Source organism: Wyeomyia smithii, chromosome 2, assembly GCF_029784165.1.
Source record: "Wyeomyia smithii strain HCP4-BCI-WySm-NY-G18 chromosome 2, ASM2978416v1, whole genome shotgun sequence".
Classification (NCBI taxonomy): domain Eukaryota; kingdom Metazoa; phylum Arthropoda; class Insecta; order Diptera; family Culicidae; genus Wyeomyia; species Wyeomyia smithii.
Genome location: NC_073695.1, coordinates 92,917,987 through 92,939,820, shown reverse-complemented (window position 1 = coordinate 92,939,820; position 21,834 = coordinate 92,917,987). Strand labels below are relative to the sequence as shown.

At 36.7% G+C, this 21,834-nt stretch overlaps 1 protein-coding gene across 7 annotated transcripts in view; it reads right to left on the bottom strand.

Moving 5' to 3' along the window:
* LOC129722656 (zinc finger CCCH domain-containing protein 13-like) overlaps window positions 1-14,953 on the bottom strand; it is a 119,767-nt gene extending 104,814 nt beyond the window's left edge. Inside the window, exon 1 of one of the 7 annotated variants that reach the window (XM_055676272.1) lies at window positions 14,788-14,953. The gene's annotated coding sequence lies outside the window, so the exon portion shown is untranslated. Of the gene's footprint in view, window positions 1-4,523; window positions 4,929-5,111; window positions 5,172-5,362; window positions 5,523-14,787 lie in introns of those variants that run through there. The other 6 variants (XM_055676268.1, XM_055676275.1, XM_055676271.1 and 3 more) reach the window with 6 other exon arrangements.
* Between the last annotated feature and the right edge of the window lie 6,881 nt (window positions 14,954-21,834).

Below are 21,834 nucleotides of genomic sequence, written 5' to 3'. Positions count from 1 at the left end.
CAACGATATTGTCGGTGCTTGAGTACGGGTGTTTCTGCTTCCGCTCCGCTGCAAACACCCATTTAATCAAGCTGGAACGATTGCAGAATCGTTGTTTGCGTATTGCCTTAGGTTGCATGCATTCGACCCATACGATGAGTTTGGAAGTTTTGGCGGGCGTTCTCCCATTAAAAGACCGATTTTGGGATCTGACTACTCGTATTCTCATCAAATGTGAGGTTTTGAACCCCTTGGTAATTGAAAATTTCGATAGGCTAGTGGAACTTAATTCTCAAACCCGTTTCATGACTGTGTATTTCAATCACATGTCTCAAAGTATAAATCCTTCCCCATACACCTCCAATCGTGTCAACTTATTAGATACTTCTGTTTCTACTGTGTTTTTCGATACATCCATAATGGAAGAAACTCGTGGAATCCCGCATCATTTACGCGTGCAGCAGATCCCTAAAATATTTTATAACAAATATAAAAACATCAACTGCGACAATGCGTTTTATACTGATGGATCACTTCTCAACGGGTCCACTGGCTTCGGTATCTTCAACAATAATTTTACCGCCTCCTACAAGCTCGATAATCCTGCTTCTGTTTACGTCGCAGAATTGGCTGCAATTCAGTATACCTTAGGGATTATTGAAACAATGCCCACGGAACATTACTTCATCTTTACGGACAGTCTCAGTTCTATTGAGGCTCTCCGATCGATGAAAGATGTTAAGCACTCTCCGTATTTCCTGGGGAAAATACGGGAACATCTAAGTGCTTTATCCGAAAAATCTTCTCAGATTACCTTAGTGTGGGTCCCTTCTCATTGTTTCATTCCGGGCAATGAGAAAGCGGACACTTTGGCTAAGGTGGGTGCAACAAACGGTGATATTTATAACAGACAAATTGCCTACAATGAATTTTTAAAATTTTCACGTCAGAGTACACTTGTCAACTGGCAGGCCTCGTGGGATAAGGGAGAACTGGGGAGGTGGCTACACAGCATCATCCCCAAGGTTTCCACCAAACCTTGGTTTCGGGGGTTGGATGTAGGACGAGATTTCATTCGCATGATGTCTCGGATTATGTCCAACCACTACGGGCTAGATGCACATCTCTTGCGTATTGGGCTGGCGAGCAGTAATCATTGCGTTTGTGGATTGGGGTATCAAGACATTGAACACGTGGTTTGGGTATGTGCTGAATTCTGCGGCGCCAGATCTCTACTTTTGGATACCCTCAGGGCCCGAGGAATACAGCCCTATGTGCCAGTTCGTGATATTCTCGCTCAGCGAAACTTGCCATACATGCTACATGTTTATAGCTACTTGAAGAGCATCAAGGTGCCAATTTAACAGCGAAACAAAAAAAAACCATGTTAGTTTTAGTATTAGATTTATTTTCAGCTCGTAGTCGGCAGCGAGGGTAAAGAATTTGCCTTTAGATTATAAGATATTCTAGACCATAAGGCATTAGATTTAATTGGCTCCGTAAAACATTAATTTGTATTGTGCCGTGTCAAATAAATGTTGTGTGAACAAAAAAAAAAAAAAAGCACTTGAGGGTTTCATTTTTTGATTGCCTCAATGATGTCACGTTCTGAAAATCTGAAGTTGCCAATGTCCAAAATATGAGGCGGGACGTCCGCCAAAGCGATCAGCTGAGTGGAAATCGATTCTTGGAGAAAAACATCGGTAAAATGCTTCGCGAATAAGTTGCACATTCCTTCGCTTGTATTGGTTTCATCGTCATTAAGAAAAACTGTAGTTGGTAGACCTTTGTCCCTTCTTTTTGTATTCATGAAAGACCAAAAACGCTTTGGGTACTGCTTGAGATTTGATTCCATGCGCCTAGTGTACCTTACATAAAGCAGTTTGTTATAAGACCTGTGTCTGTGGCTAGCAATATTCAATAGACGTTTTGTATTGGGAGTTCTCATATTAGTATATTGTCTCAGTGCCTTGGCTCTACGACGCTTCAAAATTCGCAAGAAATTGTTGGACCATGGTGGTTTTCTCCGGGGAAGCGGAGCCGGAACGTAGTGGTGAAATGACTCGTTAAGAAAACTGACGAACAACTCAACAGCGCTGTCGACATTTTGAACGAGCCGAAGAGAGCTCCAGTCAGTATTGGTTAAGGTTGTTGGTTAAGGGTGGCGTCGGAATTGATTAACACAAGGTCTAGGATGCGATCACGGCAGTTTTTGATGTAGTTTATCTGGTTCATGTCAAGTATGGCAAATCCATCAAGAAGGCAGCAGCTAGTTTGTGAAAAGCTAAAACAATTGGAATCAGCATACAAGAATCCTGAAGAAGCGATTGACCAGACAAGGCCAGGCTGATTATAATCTCCCAAAAGAAGATGGTAGTCACAGGTTTTCAAGGAGCTGTTGATATCTTGTGCAGATCGCAAATGCTTCTCCAAGGTTCTAACTTCGTTAGAAAAATCTAGCAATCACACTGTCATTCATAAAAACATTCATGTTGGTAATCTTATCGAAAAAAGTGTTCAAACTTTAAGTGATTGTAATAAATTCCGTTTCCGTGCGTTTAATTACAAAAATACGATGGCTGATTGACCTACAGTTGTTAGCCGGACCGATAGAATTTTTTGATTGAGAGTATGTGTATATCTTAAGAATACCAAGAAATTTTTCACACACTGAAGGTATCATAGTTATAATTGGTTTTATGCCTATTTAAATTTATACGTTATTGTACTAAAAACTGACTCTCTTTTCCTCTACAAAACATGTGTTTCAACATTTCTTCAAAATAACTGTAGGTCATCTGAATTTGCGTCAACTATACTATTCCTCTTACTTCATTTCACCAAGCCGCCTGTTTCCTAATGACACTTCTTGGTTGATTCACGCTGACGCTAACAAAACCAGCTGTATCTTCTCTGCCAGGTAATTAATTGGCATTCATTTTAGACGCAATAAGTCTAGTTGACCACGGTATGGAAGATTTGGAGTGAACTGGGTTCATTTATATTTTTTTCCATTTTGCCATTATTTTTATTTATTATACAATATTTCTTAGAATGGACCAATGCTTAAGTAGCCAAAACTTAATAATCACTACAATGTATTTGATGTATTATTTTTTATAACAAACTATTATTTGCATATTTTATGAAACCGACTTGGATTTTTGCAGTTTGACTGGGAATATTCAATTTCTTTCTTTTCTTTTTTCTAGTGCAATTAATTTGGGTTTTCTAGAAGATGATCAAGTATGAACTAAAAACCCGGTTTGCTGTATTCATGAGTGCACACAAATAGGCTAAACAGTTGTAAATTGTTATGAAACAATGTCAATTCTTTATTATCATTTCTCTTTTTTTTGTCAAAATTGCCCCTTTTTAACTAAATGGAAAAGATGAACTTGATTCTTAATTTTGAGAAATCATGTAGGGTGTGGGACTACTTCGGTAGGGGTTTTCTTCGTCATATATTTCTCATAAGGATGAAGCAAAAATTATGACGAAGAAAACCCCTGACGAACAGTCCCACACCCTAATTTTAAATCTCCATTTGCCATTTTTTTCTTTTCGAAAGCAAAATGTCGTGAAAATTAGAGACTAGTAATGTAACCAACTCAGCACAAACAATCTAGCACAAAACACTAGAATTTTGATACGATTCAAAAAATGCAAAACCTTGGTTCTACATTCCGATTTGGAACTCAACCTTCTGTTTATTATACACAGACTTTGCAGCCAACTGTTTAGTGTACAGGACAATTGCGGGGCCAGCGCTACAATCCTACTGACACTAACAGTCTCTCCCGAACCGAGCCTCGAACCTACGATGACTGGCTTGACTAGCTAAGAGACGATTCAAATATGTATTATTTCATAGGCAAGTAAAAAAATATCAAAAATAACGTCAACAACTCAGCTAAAAAGGATTATAATGATTACGTTATTTCCTTACTTAAAGTATGAATGTCTCAAAATCGGTTGGTGATAATATTATTCTGAAGAAAAATCAATTACATAGCTTTTGTCTCAATTCCCCTATGATATTGTTATCAGGATTTTCTTTGATAATCGATTTTTTTTCGCTGGCAAAATGTACAAATGCCACAGATGATTTCATTTTCCACCTTGAAATGACTAAACAATTCGACTGCATAACCCATCTTTTAAGTTTCGAAACAGACGTTTTTTACAGAATTAGATTTTAGATTCTTATCACGAAAAAAAATCGTGAAATCTCGAACGTGTTATTGAACGGATAAATTGGCTGTCCTCTCGAGTCTTTAATTGCCAGACCAATTCGAATGTCAGCCTACACAAAGAGACAACTCAATATTTCAAGACCTCGACGAAACTTACGATCTACGGAGTACTACTTCATCCGTACTCCTTGATCAATAATAAAGCAGGAAACCAACGTTCAATTAGTGCTCTCGTAAAAAATACAATCGTCGTAGACATTTCCAGATGCTCGAGTGCAGCCCGAAAGCCTCGGTCAATCAGGAGGGCGCTCACGGAAAACTATGCGGTGTACAATTACGAACTCTTACCTTATACTTTTGACTTCCTCCGATGATGATGCTTCTCTACAAAGTTTGGAAGCTTCTGTTAGCTATGGCAATAGTTATCCAGATAGATCCTCAAATTGTGCCCCATGTTGCATCGTCGTGGGTTTCGAACGGAAATTGGTATGTTTAGCGCGAAGATGACGAGATCACCAATCAAAAGCACAGACCAACTCTCCAAATGTTTCAAATTTACCGACCTTAGCAATATTATTGCGGCTCCGAGCTATTCACTGCGTGTAAGTTTGCCTTCGCGAGGAACTCTATCATCAAAGTGAGAGTGCAACAGCGGAGAAAGACGAAAGCACCTCCCCTTGAACGAGGTTGGTTATGCGCGGTTTGGCTATTGGATGTTTTTTTATGATGCTTCGTAATTTTGCATTTTAGTAACTGTTAGTGACGCACCGGAATTGAGAAAAAATAAAACAGAATGTCGAAGAACTATCACTATCACACACAACAGCTATCGCACGATTCTTCTTCGCATTCGCTGTAGATTTTTTCCCAACTCTGGAGTCTATAAACGATCAGGTCGTTATTTCTTTCACTTGTTCTGAAACCACAACCACGTACAAGTTACTGTTAGTGGAAGCTCCGTAGAGGTCGTAACTTGTGCATGGTGGACACTCTGCAGACTGCCTGGACACTGCACAACCGCGATAGCTTCGTTTGCCACTACGAGAGAGCGAGTGAGATCGACCGCGGAAGCAACGCGGTGGCAAAGGGTAAGACGATCGCACCCTGCATTAAAATGCAAAAACCTCTTGGGACCACCACGATCATCACCCTACAACTACACTACAGGCGACGTCGAGGCCACCTACAACTTGCCTACTGCACTCGAATGCGCGGGGCGCCACTTCAACAATCTGTAGTAACTGTCGCGATATCCAGGAGGTATAATGAAGCAAAACAGAACGCGTAACAGAGGAACACCACAAGATCTACACTAACCGAACGCTGTTCCGAAACTGACTGACGGAATAGCTTCGGGCTGGTTCAATGGTTGCGACTTCGCGAGTTGCTTGCTGGCTAGTGGTGTGTTATGAAATTGGAGTGAACGAAAAAAACCTGTCAGCGGAGTCGAACTGAGACGGGGCCACAGAGAGCATTACCACTCACACCAACAGCTGCCTAGTATACTGCTGCACAAGAGACGATGCTGCAAAGTAGGGTTGTTTTCTTAGTAGATCTAAGAAAGTAGTATTTTTTGTTTGGATATACTTTCGACAGGCAATTTTTTATCGTGGTAAAGAAACAGATTTTTGTCTATAATTTTCGTTTAGATATACTTTGGACAGGTTCCTTTTATTTTTGGATAGAAACAAATTATGGATATTTAAAATTGAAAAAATATTCTTTCAAAAAATAATGCCTGGTGAATCGTAATTTCATAATGCTATAAACTCATACCACATATGAAACATATTTTATACTTAATTTTTTATATTCTCAATCAAAATCAAAATATTGTTACAAAATTGAAAAAAAAATAACAACTCATTTTTAATATGTAACTGTATGGATAACTTAACGTGCATGATTACAAAAATTTACTTGAGCTATTCATGCAAAATTACCTTCGTTATAAAGGGAATTAAAAAACGCAACTCACCCACCACAAACATTTAAAAACAAGTTTTTTACGCTTGCAAAAAGCAACATCTGTAAGCATCTTGGAATAAATATTTTTTTATAATTATAGTTGGACTTTACTTTTAAACGTAAAAGCACAAACTAACAGACGTAACAGTGAAACCTGCCTTCATCATTATAAAAAATAAAACATCATCTCAAATTTGCATCGAATAACAGTTATCGCCCAACAACACCCCTGGGGACATTTCACAGTGCTGAATCGTTCAGTCATATTTCATTACTGAAACGATTATTGAAGTTTCAGCGTGGTAATATTTAGTAAAAGTTTACTGAATTTCAGCAAAAAGAAAGTTTGGTGTGAATCTTAAAATAAATGCAAAAGGTTATATCTCTGTGATGTTATTTTACTTCGAAAAATTTTTTTTAGGCCACTCATAAGGAGACTGTCTTTTACAATAATGTTTTACATAGCTGTGAAATGAACAATTAATCCTGCGAAAAATTATTGGCTATTCTGTCACATTACTCTTCAACCATTCTAATTATTCAGGTGATTATTAGCATCTTGGTCAATAGAACATGGAATAAGTCAATTTAAATTAATCAACCAATTCTAACTTAAGGGGGAATGCACTTTAACAAATTTATTAAAATGATCTCGTTTAATGTCAACCGCAGAATATTTTTTTTATTCAATTTCATTCTGAATACAGTACACCGTTTTCAGATTTGTTTTTTTTTTCTTTTACTTCTATTTCTTGCTTCAGCATAATGTGCAAATTCGATGTGCAGACCGTTGGCACACATAAATGTAGTAGAGCGAATCGTGCAGTGGTATTCGTGCTGCAGCCAACATAAATGTTGACAAAATAGCCGCCTCACTTACTAGGGGAACTCAGGATGGGAACTCCCAGCAGTGGGGGTCTTGCAGTGAGAAGTTGATCTGGTAGATGATCAACTCAGAACCGATTTCGCGCGATCTATGCGGTAAGCTTTTCCTCGTCACCCGAAGCAGTATATGTTGCAGAATGATACTCATGTGGTAACACAAACGATAAAATTTTACAATGTATACAACATTTGAGCGGAAATATAATTTGATTATTCGATTGCCCCGAAAAAATTTCGATATGTTCATGTTGATTCTGTTATAGATATCGTTGATATTTTTTTATCGTTGTTGAAATATGTGATTGCATTACCAAATGTCTAATTTTGAAGTACAAAAATTAGATTAGAATTAAATTATTATGAATAATATATGTTTCTAATCCTCTGTAACATAAAATATTGTCCGCAATGATTCATAAATTCAATTAATCCAAGAGGTCAGGTCCTAGTTAATAATTACATTTGAGCTCATGGTTCATTTAATTCAAAGTACACTACAAATTAGCGCCATTCGATACCTGATTGCATATTGCGTGTTCAGGTTACACAACCAAGGTAATTTTTTCAAGGATAACGACCAACGCCGCCTAGTGAAGTGAACGAAATAAATCGATTTTTTTCATGCGCTGGGAAATTGGATCTTTTTGTCGAATTTTTAATTTAATGGGAGCTTTTAACCGGATGCACCTCCTCTTTTACCAGCAGATGAGTGCGTATTAACCATGGTTAGTCATAACATTCGGTAATCTGTTTCAATACGGGCACAATATAAAATCAATGCGTAGACAACTTCAAACAGGCTCCGTGCCTCAAACCGCAAACGCAAAAAATACTGTGTAGTGTCCGCTGCAAACTGGCTGCGCGAAAACCGATGCGTGACTCTGATTTTTATCAGTTTTAAAAACGACGCGATACAGGCAACGGCGACGGTTTCCTTCCACAATGCAGTTGCCGATCGTTGCACAGTGGGAACACGAATAAATTTTTAAGCTTCACACCAAAAAGTTAAGTTCATTTAAAAATTAGTACTTTATAAAACCTTTTCGTTGAATTTGTTAACTTTCTTTTCAGTCATCTTCGAAACCGCATGTTCTCACTGTGCACCTAAATAGTCAACGTGTTGTTAAATCATATTACTCTTAGCGTATGCAGTGTAAAAATGCAAGAAAAAAAAACGTCGTGGATGGAAGCCGCTTTTGCAAAATTGAAACCGCAACAGAACACACATACACTCGGAAAGCATGCGCTCGCAGTGATGCAAACGGGTGTAAATTGAAAATTTGCATATAATGATCCACGAAAATTCGATAACACACTCTTGATGAGGTTGACCATCACAGCAGTACCGCGCACACTCTTGCCGCCAAACCAAACCTGGTGGCGTGGATTTGGGTGCATCGGCAAGGCTTTGATACTATGGGCTTGTAGCATGACAGTGAAGAGACATGTGGGTTACGGTATTCGGTCGGATTGGAGCGAATGATGCGACGTGATGCGTGGACACCAAGCATCGGCCGCCTTCGCACATTTGTCAATAGATTTGATCTACTGTCAATTGCGAACGTGGTCAACAAAACCGACTCCGAGTTACGAAACTCCATTCTCCACATAGCTAATGTCAATAGTGTTTTCGGAAGTATGAGATATTGTTTGCGTATGAAAATGAGTTTCAAACGATTTGTCCTTTTTAAGAGTTGACACGTTTATTCATAGATTGATAACATTCAAAGTACCTATGTTATTTGGGGCTGCAAAATAAGTCAATCAGAACGAAAATTAATATGGATACAAATGTACATATAGTTTGCTACTAACGTCATGTTCATGCCGCATGGGTCGAGCTTGGTCTACAAACAGTTTGTATGATTACGTATATTTGTAGAGCCAGAACAGCTTGATTGATCGGTGTGAAACTAAAATCGAACCCAAATATATTTTTTGCAAATCTTTTGGAGTCTAAACTGAGAGAAAAAAAAAATGTTACGGCTTGTTGTGGCTCAAACTTCATTGTTACAAATTTTTTAGCTCTCCTGAAAATTCTTATTTATGATGTTTTCTGAAATTAAACCTTTAAAAAGCGTACCAAACTTTATGCTAGCAACCATCCTATACCACAGAAAGATGGGGAATTCCATGAGAAAAAAATTCTCAAATGACACAAAAATCCTATCTTGAATCATTGTTGAGCTCTTCGAGTTTTACTATGTAAAGAATATTGTAAAATGTGATAACCTTCAGCGTGTGCAACATCAAGTCACATTTTTCAGAGTTGTCGCCATACAAAAGTTTTTTTGTTACACCATAACCAATTATTTTCCGGTTGAGCCCCCAGACTATTTGACAAAACGTTATTTCGGGACACTCTAGTTTGACACCTTCGGAAAAGTTGTAGATATAAATTTTACCTTTCAAAGAAAAATACTACTTGAATTAATTTTTATTTTTTCAACAAAAACAATAAAAAAATTCAAAATTATTTTCATTAAAAGCACATTTTTATGAATTTGGATTTCTTCAGAAAAATTACAAAAGGTATAATAATCATTGATTGTGGTTCGATCATGTAAAAATTAAATAGATAAAATTTTCCAAAAAAAGAAAGACAAAAGAAATCCAGAACGGTTTGTTTGATTGGTATAATGTAATTTAGTCCTTCCAGGATAAATATACACCGTAAGACAAACCGGTATGTTAAAAAGATACACTGTTAAAAATTGTTTTTTCATGAATTTTTTTTAAATCAAAATAATTATTTAAAAAAGCTTGTTTTTTAAAAATCCATTGTTTTCACGAAAACTGCAAAATTTTGGCTAAGCATTGATGATTACACTGGTCGACAAAATGGAAAAAAAATCATTCCAAATGCTCAAACCGGAAAAAGTTTATAGCTATTCAACCATTCCTATTAATTTTTGTGCCCCTAGCCAAAATACGTCAACTTACGTGAGAGTGTCGTATAGAAATTGCTCGCCGGGTTCGTTGCTTTAACGTTATGTTTACGAGGAAACTCATTTGGGTCTCTGAAAAAAAACGGTAATAGCTAGGGACACTAAAACTCACAGGAATGGGTTATAACACAGTGCAACAAAAATTAACTTTTTCTTCCGCCTTGGTTTCTATATATAATTTTTTTGGTGTATTTTGATGCGAAACCAAATATCCCCGAGTTTGAACATATTTCAACTTAAGGGCCAACAACAGCGCCATTTTGAATTTTTGAAAAATCGAAAATTTTTGAGGTTTTTTAGACTCCCTTTATTTGTTTAAGACCAAATATCAAAATTCCATGAGTTTGTCCACATATTAGCATTTTTGGCCAGGACCGGTCAAAACATAAATATCTCGCTTCAGCTATGAGACGGAATCATCGCGTCTTCGACAAAGTCAAATGCGACTACCTCCCCGCAAATAGGCGAGGATCATGTTATGCCAAATTGTTATTGTATTTTTGAGTATCGCTTACACTCTTGATACATTAAACAGATTTCAAATAAGTTACGTCGAGATGAACCTAATTTAGTATTGTAGGGGAATTGGGGCAAAATCGACATGTTGCTGACATTTCACGTAGATCAGACACCTGCCAATCGATTTCTGAGGCTTTTTTACACAATATAAGATATAATTTGACTACCTTTTTTAGGTATTAGCGCATTACCATTAATGCAAATACGTACTTGATATTATTTTGCTCTGTGAAATATACTAAAACCATGCCAAAACCGGTTTCGTAGAATCACCGTTTTGAGCTCATTTTTTGTCCGATTTAAGATCTGTTTTTTTAAAAGATGGGTAAGAAGATGCTTATATGTGGACAAACTCATGGAATTTTGATATTTGATCTTATAACAAAATGGCGTCGAAAAAACATCAAAAATTTTCGATTTCTAGAAAATTCAAAATGGCGCCATTATTGCCCCTTAAGTTGAAATATGTTCAAACTCGGAGAAATTTGTTTTCGCATCAAACTTCATCATAAAATTATACATAGAAGCCGAGGCATTGTGTAATTTTTCTTTTTTTTTCACTTTGATCTTTTGAAGTGCACCTGTGTTGAGTAGTGTAATAAAAAAAAGTTACAGTTCTCAAAACATAAAAATATTTTATTTTATCTAAACGAAAATGGTTTGCTGAATTGTCTTTAGCAAAATTATATTCCTAGATAGTACCTATTTGATTCGACGCTGTATGAAAAAAAAACCTCTCCAAAAGAAAAGTTGAAAAAATTATTATAAATATAATAGGTCTTCTTGTTGATATCTATTTTTTTTTACGAAAACTACACATTGTTAGTTAAACTTTGATGCTTGTTTGAACTTAAAAATTAATCTAAACAAGTTAGAATTGGAACATGGAACTTAACATCGCTGAACATCCCGGGTAGCTACAGGATCCTACTGGATCAGTTGGAACCCCGTCACTTCGGCATCGTAGCACTGCAGGAACTTTGCCGGAAAGGAGAAAATGTACGGAGGATATGTGGCCGCAGTGCCCATCCCTACCAGAGCGGCGGCACAACAAATGAGCGGAGTACCGGCTTTATTGTGTTGAACAGGATACAAAGTTGTGTAATCAAGTGGCATGCGATCAGCGACGAGATGTGTGCATTGGGAATTAAGAGCCGGTTCTACAACTACTCCATCATCAAAGTGCACTGCCCGCAAGGAGGAAGACCCGATGTTGAAAAGGAATCCTTCTACGCACAGCTGGAGGACGTCCACGACAGCTACTCGCAGTGGGACATCAAAATCGTCATCGGGAATATCAACGTTCAAATCGGAAGGAAAGACCTGTATAAACACTACTTAGTAGCGAATAGTACGCGCTCAAAACTGTCGACTGTCAGTCACGACAGAACCGATCTTCGCGGCTCAACATCAAGCAGCTACGGAACCCGCAAGCTTCCGAAGTCTACGCGCAACAGCTTGGAGCGGCACTAGTGTTGAGCTGAACAAACTGCTACACCTTTTTCATATACAAGCTTGAACAGCTCGACGATCGATGACGGACTAAGCACGATAAATCGGTTTTGCTCATAGTGATAATTTTATGAGAATTTAAGTCATTAGATGGCAGCACTAACCGTCGGAAATCGGTCGTGTTCAAAATGTATAAAAAATATGGAAGTGAGGTGTCTTGTGCTAGTTATCTTTGCTGTCATCACTTGTTTGCAGCTTCTGAAACCGATTCAGCAAACTTTAACAATAACCAATTAGAGTTCTTTATCGAGGGACACTATTCCAATCACCCCGAACCTTGTAAGCAGTTGGCATCTGTTTTGCAGGGGATTTTCTTCAGCACCCAAATAGCGCCTGAAAAGCTGCAACTTTCTTCGTTTGATGTTTTTTCAAAAATTTTTCTGTGTTGAACGGAATTTTATATATTCGTAAGACAGCTATTTAATCAGAGTTTTCGTTGTCATTATTGAAAGTGTCGATATTGATCAAAATTCAGGAGATTGAGGCCCGTTTATTTCGACTGATTGAAATGGACGCCACTGTTTAAGCCGTTCCTTACCCTACCACTTCTTCTTGACTTTGGGTTAACTCACGTATGACTTTGAACATGTATGAACTAATTCCAAAATAATGCTATCTAGAGTATATTTTGCCGAAAACTATAAGGTAGTAAGATTCTCAGGTATGTTATTTCAAAAGTCTAATATCCATTGAATTTATCAGATAAAATGTGTAAAATTTTTACGGTTGGGCCAAAATATGCAGGTGGGCCAAAATACCGCCGTTACCCTACTAGAAAAAGTGTAACGAAAAAGTTCCGTTTTCAGTAGTATAAAAGTTACGTTTCATCTAATGGATTTCAAATACTAATACATATTTTGATAAATAGCACTGTTAAGCACAAGTTTTACCCTAGGGCTGAAACTATAGAAAAATTAAAGACGATAGCTTTTTTAGCATTCCTCTGAATTTTGTTGCCCCTTGAAAAGATAAATTTTTCAGAGACTTAAATGAGTTTTCCTGTAAGCAAACGTAAAAGCGACGAGCCCGGTGTGCAATTATTCTGCGGCCTCTTAACACACTTCTGCATTTACATTGGGCAACAAAATTCACAGAAAAGGTTAAAAAGCCTTAGATAATCTTTTTAGAGCAACTTTTTTCGCTTTTATCGACCAGTGTAATTGAACAAGTACCCAAATTCATGATAATTTCAAATCATGCAAATCGTCATGTCAATTACCTTCAATTGTAAAAATTCTTGACTTTTCATTTTGAATATTTTTTGTAAACATTCAGCCAAATTACTGATAGTCGTCCACATGTCACAATTGGGAAGGTAATTTTCATGGTATAATCTCCATTAGAAATTGAACTGGAGCTTTTGGTATGATTCCAGATTCTCTCAATAACAGTTGAACCTTCTGTTGAACTTCTGATGATATTTGGAATGCGCTTTGGCCAAGTTTATTTAAAAAGCTGTGCAGAAATTAATATTCAAGATTCAAAAATCAATTATCAGTTACTTTATGGATTTTCTTCTAAATTTGTTTGTATGCTAATACTTTCAACTCTTCTAATCGATCAATACGCTTGGATTGAAGCTTTTCTTCTACCATAGTTCGGACCCGAAGATGCGTGCAGTTGAGCAACGCGTGTCCACTGCTTGTTCAGCGATACTGAACGTTGCTGCGGTGCTTACGGCTGCGAGCGATTGTTCGTAATCTGAGATAGTGACAAGGTTACCATTTCTGGTTTGTCAGCTGACATTTAAGTGACAATCGGCAGGGGCACAGAGACCATGTGATAAATAGTAATATTTTGCAATCAATAATTTACACTGCGAGTAACTGAGCGACCGGTTGTAACTGAGCTTTAGAAGTGGTTGTAACTTGCATGTAGAATTAATAATCTATACATTAGACGAATCAAATTCAATACGATTCTATTAATATTTTTTATTATATTTATATGAATGTTATTGAAAGATGGAACGCATCAGTAAATGGATAAAAGAAATAGAAGTTAAATGTTATTGCAACGATATGTTAAATCGGCTTAAATTATAACTCAATTTTTGTTCTAACAAAAAATAACTCAAAACGGTACCTTCAATTAAACGACATTCTTAGGGATTTATTTTTTTTAACAAACGCACCTGAAAGTATCTATAATAACTGAAATTCCAGTGGATAGGAACTAAATAAATTATACAGTTTTAAATATATCTATTTTATCCTAAAAATGTTACAAAAATGCTGTGGTTCAGTATTCATTCGACACAAAAGTATGACAATGAAAATTGAATAGCGAAAAATTCTAATAATTGAGTAGTAGGATGACAAAAGTATATAGGATAAGTTAACAGAAGTGTGTATATTTATTGCAAATGATTGATTTTGAACCAATGAATATCATCAAATTTTCTGTTTATTATAATGCTAACTATTCTCTATTAAATTTGAATCAATTCAGTAGGAACGTGAGAATATGAAATAAAATTGTTGTCGTTTGCCACTGTATAAAATTACTTGAAAATATTAGGTGATGCGTGGCCCATTCCCAAATAGACGGGTCCCTTCTCCTGTCGACTACGTTTGGTAGTTCACATTTATTTACTGGCGTAAGTCACACATTTTCTCGTGTACACTTTTCAATACATCGAACGAGCAAGTGTAGTGTTTTCCGTACAACGATTAACAAAAACCGCTCGCGATGTGTTGGTGTAGTGTATGATCGAAAAACTTTTGATCCAGAAGATTCTGTTATGAACTTATACAGCTAAAATAAAATATTGCACTTACTTGGTTGTGATAGCTAATTGAGATAAGTAATATCTCACAGTCATCCAAAACTACGTAATTCTGTATCAGTTTCGAGTAAAGAATCTGCTAAAAGTTTAACTTTGTATATAATAATGAACACGACATGCTCAAGAAAGTTGTGTGACTGGATAAACATAATGTTAATGGTGGTTGTGATGCGACGACTAGTTTTACGGGAGACTATCGTATTAAAACGAGGTGCTGATTTTGGTTACCAACTGCTTGAGCTTTTGTTAAAACAATTTCGCTGCATTTAGTGAATTACTAAAGGTTATTTGAAATATCCATAACTGAATCAGCTTTAGAATACGACGCTAAGAGCGTGCAATAAATTCTTTTCATCTAAGCTGAAAGTAACGAGTGACAGTCAATCGTGCGTTCATGTTTAGCTAAATTGAACCGAAAGCTTCTCTGAAAGCTTGTTACCTTTCAGAGTAACATATTCATCCTAGGTTTATGCAAAAGGTACCATCGAAAATTAGTATCGTATCAACTAATAATTTGTGAACTCTTTTGCTATACCTAAACCTTTAATTCTTTTTCATACAATTTATCTGGTCTTAAAACTATTCAAAGATTTATAAGAAGACCATGATAATGTGTAAAAGGGAAACTGGTGTAATGTTCGAACAGTTTGATTTTAGTTGACACCGTTTTGAACTTTAAATTCATAGTTATCAATGCACGATAAATACATTAGAAGAAAAATATTTTTTGCTAAGGAAACTGTCATTAAGCATCAACAATTATCTGTTCCAAGGCTATTATTATAATTTGATGCCAGAACAAGGAGAATATAGGTACGCATTGCTCAATAGCTGATACAATACACAAATACAGATACCTACAATACATACAGATACAGATACACCGCTGACAAGACGACTTGAAAAAATCAGTTCAATGGTTGGACACTAAAATTGAGAAAGCTTTTGCGAAATGATTATAATACTTTATTAGGACCTCAATTTTACACTGTTCGGACAAAATGTCAAAATGGCAAACACATCAATAACCCATTTCAGGCGAGTGCTGCCTATAGTCTAGATACATTATATGCTTTTTCCAATTACAATAATTAGTTTTTTGAATTACGAAACCGAAAAAATCATTTATCTATTTTACAATCATTTTTCTTAATCTTTTTTACCTACAACGAACAAAAGACTACAATTTCCATTGTTTCCGAACATAAATGTGCCATTTCTGGTTACTTTTTCGGAAGTTAGTGTAGAGTTGAGGAAAAGTCAACTCTGAACTTTTACCACAAATATGTAAAGATACATAAATGTTAAATTTGCAATAACTATTTTATCCTCTTTTTTCGAATGCCTTCAAGGCATTGAGACTAAGAGAGCCATATTGATTATCTTTTGTGGCAGACCCTAATTGCTGTACACAGATTACGAGGTACCTGTACTTATTGCACAGTGGTCCAATAAGGCAAAAAGTGGAACTTAGTTTTATAGCGCCTTTTACCTTCTTTCTAGCGTAATAGTGTCTTTGGAGCAATTGTTTGTATGAATGACCCGCATAATCGCATATTGTGAAGTTAGTTGCATTTTACACGAGAGTGTTGTTCCGACGAATTGTTGGGGCACTCAAACCACACATTTTTTTGCCAAAAACCATATATTTCCAGGCCTTTTTCTTACAAATTCATATCATATTTTAGCCTATTTTTTCGATAACTTCAAGAACGTAATAGGTTAAAAGAGGGTAAGTGAAATCATGATGTCTTCATGGTGGTAAAGCGCAGGACATTGTCCGGTTATAACTCCAGTGTAGAGACGTAGCCACGCTTGACCGAGAAGCCTCTTGGTTATAGCAGGGTTTGGAGAGATAAACTGTTTAGCTTGTCAGGGTAGCAGTGTATTGTTCCATCGGTTAGCTATTTCTAGTGTTTCCCATGGTTTAAGTTCACGCTTGACGGCAGATTGGGAGGTGCTCAGAAAAGGCTCAGCCTACTATCCAGAATAATCTGCAGGTATTTCATTTCTTTACAGAAGTTCAGTAAGAACTCATTCAGCAAATGAGGACACAGGGCGTGTTTCCTCCGTTTGGTGAAGAGGACAATAACTGTTTTAGCGGGATTTATGTTCAGCCCCTCATGAGTTCACCAACTCAGTGTAGTGTCTAGTGCTGAAGGCACTCGACATTGTTGCGTCACATTTTCCGCGAATTATGAGGACAATATCATTGGCATAACAAACGATCTCACAGCCAAGCTGGGTTAGCTTGTTTAATAACGTATTGACTACCAGGGACCAAAGCAAGGGGAAGGACTCTCCATTGTGGGCAGCCTTTCGTCACTGTGATCGTGATCGAAGCATCTTCCAATGTATCTCTGCACGAGAGCATATTCTGAATCCAGCTCATTGTAGCATTATCAACTCTTCTATTCAGAAGAGCTGTATTGATTGAAGCATAGGATGAATTGTCGAAAGCGCAATTCAGTATCAAGAAATTCGCATAGCGCCGTCTCTTGATACTTCAGCGCCTTCAACCTCAGGAGTGTAGATGTGAGGTTTATAGACCTGAAGGTTTTAGGTAATGTTTTGTATTTTTCCCCACCTTCGGTATGAAGATCACCTTGACTTTGCACCAGCTATCAGGGCTATAACCCAGAATGAAGCTTGCACGGAACAGATGTATCAGTCCGGGCATTATCACAACATCTGATTCTTGTAAAAAGATGGGTAGAATGCCATCTGGTCCACGAGACTTCATTGGTTCAAAGGAGCTTAATATCCAATTGATTGAAGCCTCCGTGTACAGCCTTCGAGAGAGCAGAATCGAGTCGTTGGGTGCTGTACGCCTTCTCCTCGGACGCTGCTGCTCCGGTGTCTGCTATTCGTTTATGCAAGCAGACCCAGGAAAGTGCGTGTTCATTAGAACCTGCAGTGGTTCCCTAGGTGTAACGGTAAGACTGCCGTCCTCTCTTTTCAACTGCCCCAGACCAGGCTTCGAAATGGTCACGGTAGAACCACTTTTAACTGCGATAATCGTCTTCTTCTTCCTCTGACGCTACCAAGGCTCGCTGTCTGAATACATTCTTAAACAAAAATGTCAAATGAGTATCGCCATCACGACGTTATTTTTCTCGAACGTTTTTTGACATTTTTTCTAGAAATGAGAATTTCGCACGTTGAGTTCGTGTATTCTGGAAATTATTTACATCATTGATCTTGTAATAATATTTCTCAACATAAATGGACGAAGAAGATAGAAATAGGCCGAAATAACATCGCTAAACGATTGACAGTGTGCATCTCTTTGATACGCGAGTGTCGTTTGACTATCCTTTTCTTTCTGTGAACTGAGCGGTGATAGTTTGGTTGTTTTACATTTACGAAAGAAAGCCGACTGTGACGCACGCTTAGGAAGCGAGATCAAATGAAAATGGTGACCGTTTACAAGCCTGCCTAGACCATTGGCGTGGTCTACTGACATCGCGTTTTGGAGTCGTGAGGCTTTGGATAACGTTTGAGTGCCCTCGCAGAACTTGATCCTACAAATTATTTTTGCCTTGCGTAACTCAGCATTGTACTTAGTGAGCGACGCTCTGTACTCATCCCAATTGGATGCGCTTTTTACCCTGTTGAACAAACGCCTGGCTTCACGGCTGAGGTTTTTGAGTGTTTCATTCCACCAAGGCACGTTACGACACACAAACCTTTCCTTTAAAGGACAGCAGGCAATATAGGCATCAGTGATCCTATGCGGCCGTATCAAAGTCAGTATTTTATCCTCTAATACACTTTTATTATAAATTTGCATAAAAATATGTTTATTTGTATAAGTAAATTCATTTATTTACCTTTTATGCTGATGCAGCGGATGATCGCAGCGACTGTCCACCAAAACCCAAATTAATCCACCTAGCGGTGAGACCCAGCCTTTCTCATTCAAACTTATTATTTGTTTGAATAGATTTACACGAACACTTCAATTTTCAGAAAAAAATACACTTTGATAATGTTTGCTGGATTTATTTATCACTCTAAATAACAAATTTTTGGTGACCAACAGTAAAACTATACCGAACATTTTAAATAAAACATTCAAACAAATATGAACATACATTAACACATGCAAATAACCTGAAATAAATATGTTTCAAATATATATGACGCGAATTTTTTTTCTGATCGTAGTATAATCGAAACGTCACTGTACTCATATTTAGGTTGGACTCGATTATATATCACTCGATAAAATATCATTTTGGATTCGATTGTTTATAGAAGGTTTTTTTTTCTATTCAAATATGATTTTTTTCACAACTTTTGAACCACATGTTAAAGATTATTCATTTATCATCATTGTTCGAATCGGTGGTGTAGTTTCTGAGATAATGAAGTTTCGTGATTTTCACATTTTGATACATTACAGACGAAGTTACAGTCCGGTAAGAGTAAAATTCAATAGGATGTTATGAGGCAACTAGACCTTTCATTTGACACTAATTTTGTTAAAATCGGTTCAGCTATCTCTGAGAAAAGTGAGTGAGCTTGAGTAGTCTTCGGAATATGTTGCTTTTCATAGCCGGATTTTACATGTTTAAACATAACAGGTAAAGTAATAATTCAATCGCAAAAGAAAATCAATAGGGCCTTATAGGGCACCTAGACCTTCCATATGACACTGATTTTATGAAAATCGGTCCAGCCATCACTGAGAAACATGAGTGAGATTGAATAGTCTCCAAAGCACGTTTCTTTCCATAACTTTTAAACCACATGTCGAATCTTTATAAAATTCAGAAATTAAGGGTTTTTTAGGTAGCCCGTTCATTAAAAATCGATTTTGTTAAAATCGGTTGTGTAGTTTCTGAGATAATGAACTTTCGTGATTTTCACATTTTGATAAATATCATACAAACTAAAAATCCGATTACAATAAAATTTATTGAGTTCAGACGACCTTTCATTTGAAAATAATTTTATGAAAATCGGTCCAGCCATTTCTGAGAAAATCGAGTGAGATTGAAAAGCTGCACTCACACACACATACACACACAAACACACACACACACGCGCAGACACACACGCAGACACACACGCACACACACACAGAGGAAATGCTCGGTTCGTTGAACTCGAGTCGAGTGGTATATGCCATTCGGCCCTTTGGAGCACTTTTATACTTTCGGTTTTTCCAGTGATTGCTATACCTTTCTAGGGGAAAGGCAAAAACTTTAAATCTCAAAGAAATCTTCGATTTGACGATACTAAGGCAGATTAGTTTGGTTGTATATGTATATATTGGGTACAAATGGGGACGGATGATTGTTGAAACGTTTGTGTTTTCTACCGTAATGTGATGATGCTTTATCTGGCCAAAACACATACCATTTATCGGCATGGTGTTTTTGAAAATCTGAATTTTCTTCAAACAACAAAGTCCTATTTTGTCCATCACTTTGGCCGATTTTCTTCTATCTCTCTGGCGAATTGTTGTTAAGGATTGCAGGAAATTATACATAGTCGAAACCGGAAAATTTTCGATTTAAAAATGGTTTACCGTGAACTTTAAGCTAAAATTTTTGTGCAGCTCAGCTGAAACTGTACAATGTGCTGTCGGAATGAGCTGTTGAAAAGCGTTCAATATTCAAGAAAATTGCAAAAACTTGGAATAGACACGGATTTATATTTACTTTTGAGCTCGTTGAAATCGTCGAAACGCTTTAAAATATCGTGTATTTTGTATCGTTTTAGGAATTCCCAGCTTACGTGTAGTAAAATCACGCTTCAAAATTTAAAAATGAGTTTTTATAGTTTTACAATTCATTCATCAATTTTAGAGGAAACTTGCGATCATATCAAATGAAACAAATACCGCTCACATTAGAGTATGCAAATCAAAATAACTTTTATTTGTAAGACACGCACATAGAGGGAGAAACAAAGAAAGAAACAACGCATTATTAATTAAAAGAGAAGAAAGAAAGAGAAGGGAATAGAGAGATAGGAAGGGATAGAACGAAAAATAAAATAATAGAAGAAAAAAAGAAAGAGAAGAATACAAAAAAGGAAGAAAGAAAGAGAGGGACAGAGAAAAAAGAAAAGAGAAAAAGAAATGTGTGTGAGAGAGAGAATTGCGTTATGATTGGAAGGCTCCAATGGAACTTAAAACATTGAGTGTCCCTTATGAAAAATATTCTTTAATCAATAGGTTTCCTAAGACCTAAACCACCAATCAAAAATCCGTTCGATAGGAATCTGTGGAAGAACAGCAGCTTTCATTTGCGTCTAAGAATATCAAAATCAGACAATACGTTTTGAAAGCTGTGTCAGAATGTAGCGTAACATGACAACAAACATACAAACACATACATTGCTCAATCCGTCGAACATAGTCGATCTCAAATGCATTTCGCGTTGTACGACCGATTTTATAACGTTTATTTTAGTATAACACGCATTTTTCGATAGCTTTTCAATAGAGAACATATTATAACAGGTATTACGACTTTTTTAGAACTAAATGTCTGCTGAGTGATTCGAAATGATTTATGCCGATAGTTACTACTATGCACTTGTTTAATTCATATTTTGATTTGATTGATCAGACGCATCATCAATCATTTAGGTTTTACAATTCAATTTACTTTTGCAACTTTTATATATTACCTCTGTACTGATTCCACCTTTCGAACATATTTCTGCACATGTGAATCACAGTAGATTTTTTTTCAATGGAAAAAGAATAACTGCAGATTTTATTTATAGGATTGAATACATGTACAATATTTTGCGAAAATCCCTGAAATAGGTTTGTGGTTCTCCAGTAGTTGAGTTCCCATCGTATTTAACGCACGACATCTTTGCAATAATTCCTGAAATAACGTTGTCCCAGCTATGTCCGAGAAAGTATACTCCATACATCTTCATTTAAAGTTTCTAGACAGCCACGTATACTGTAAAATTTGTGATGATTGGAAACATCAAAAATTCATTATTTAGGAGATCAATAAAAAAGTAGTAGTACAGAAAATTTCATTTTATTGTAGAACGACCTGTT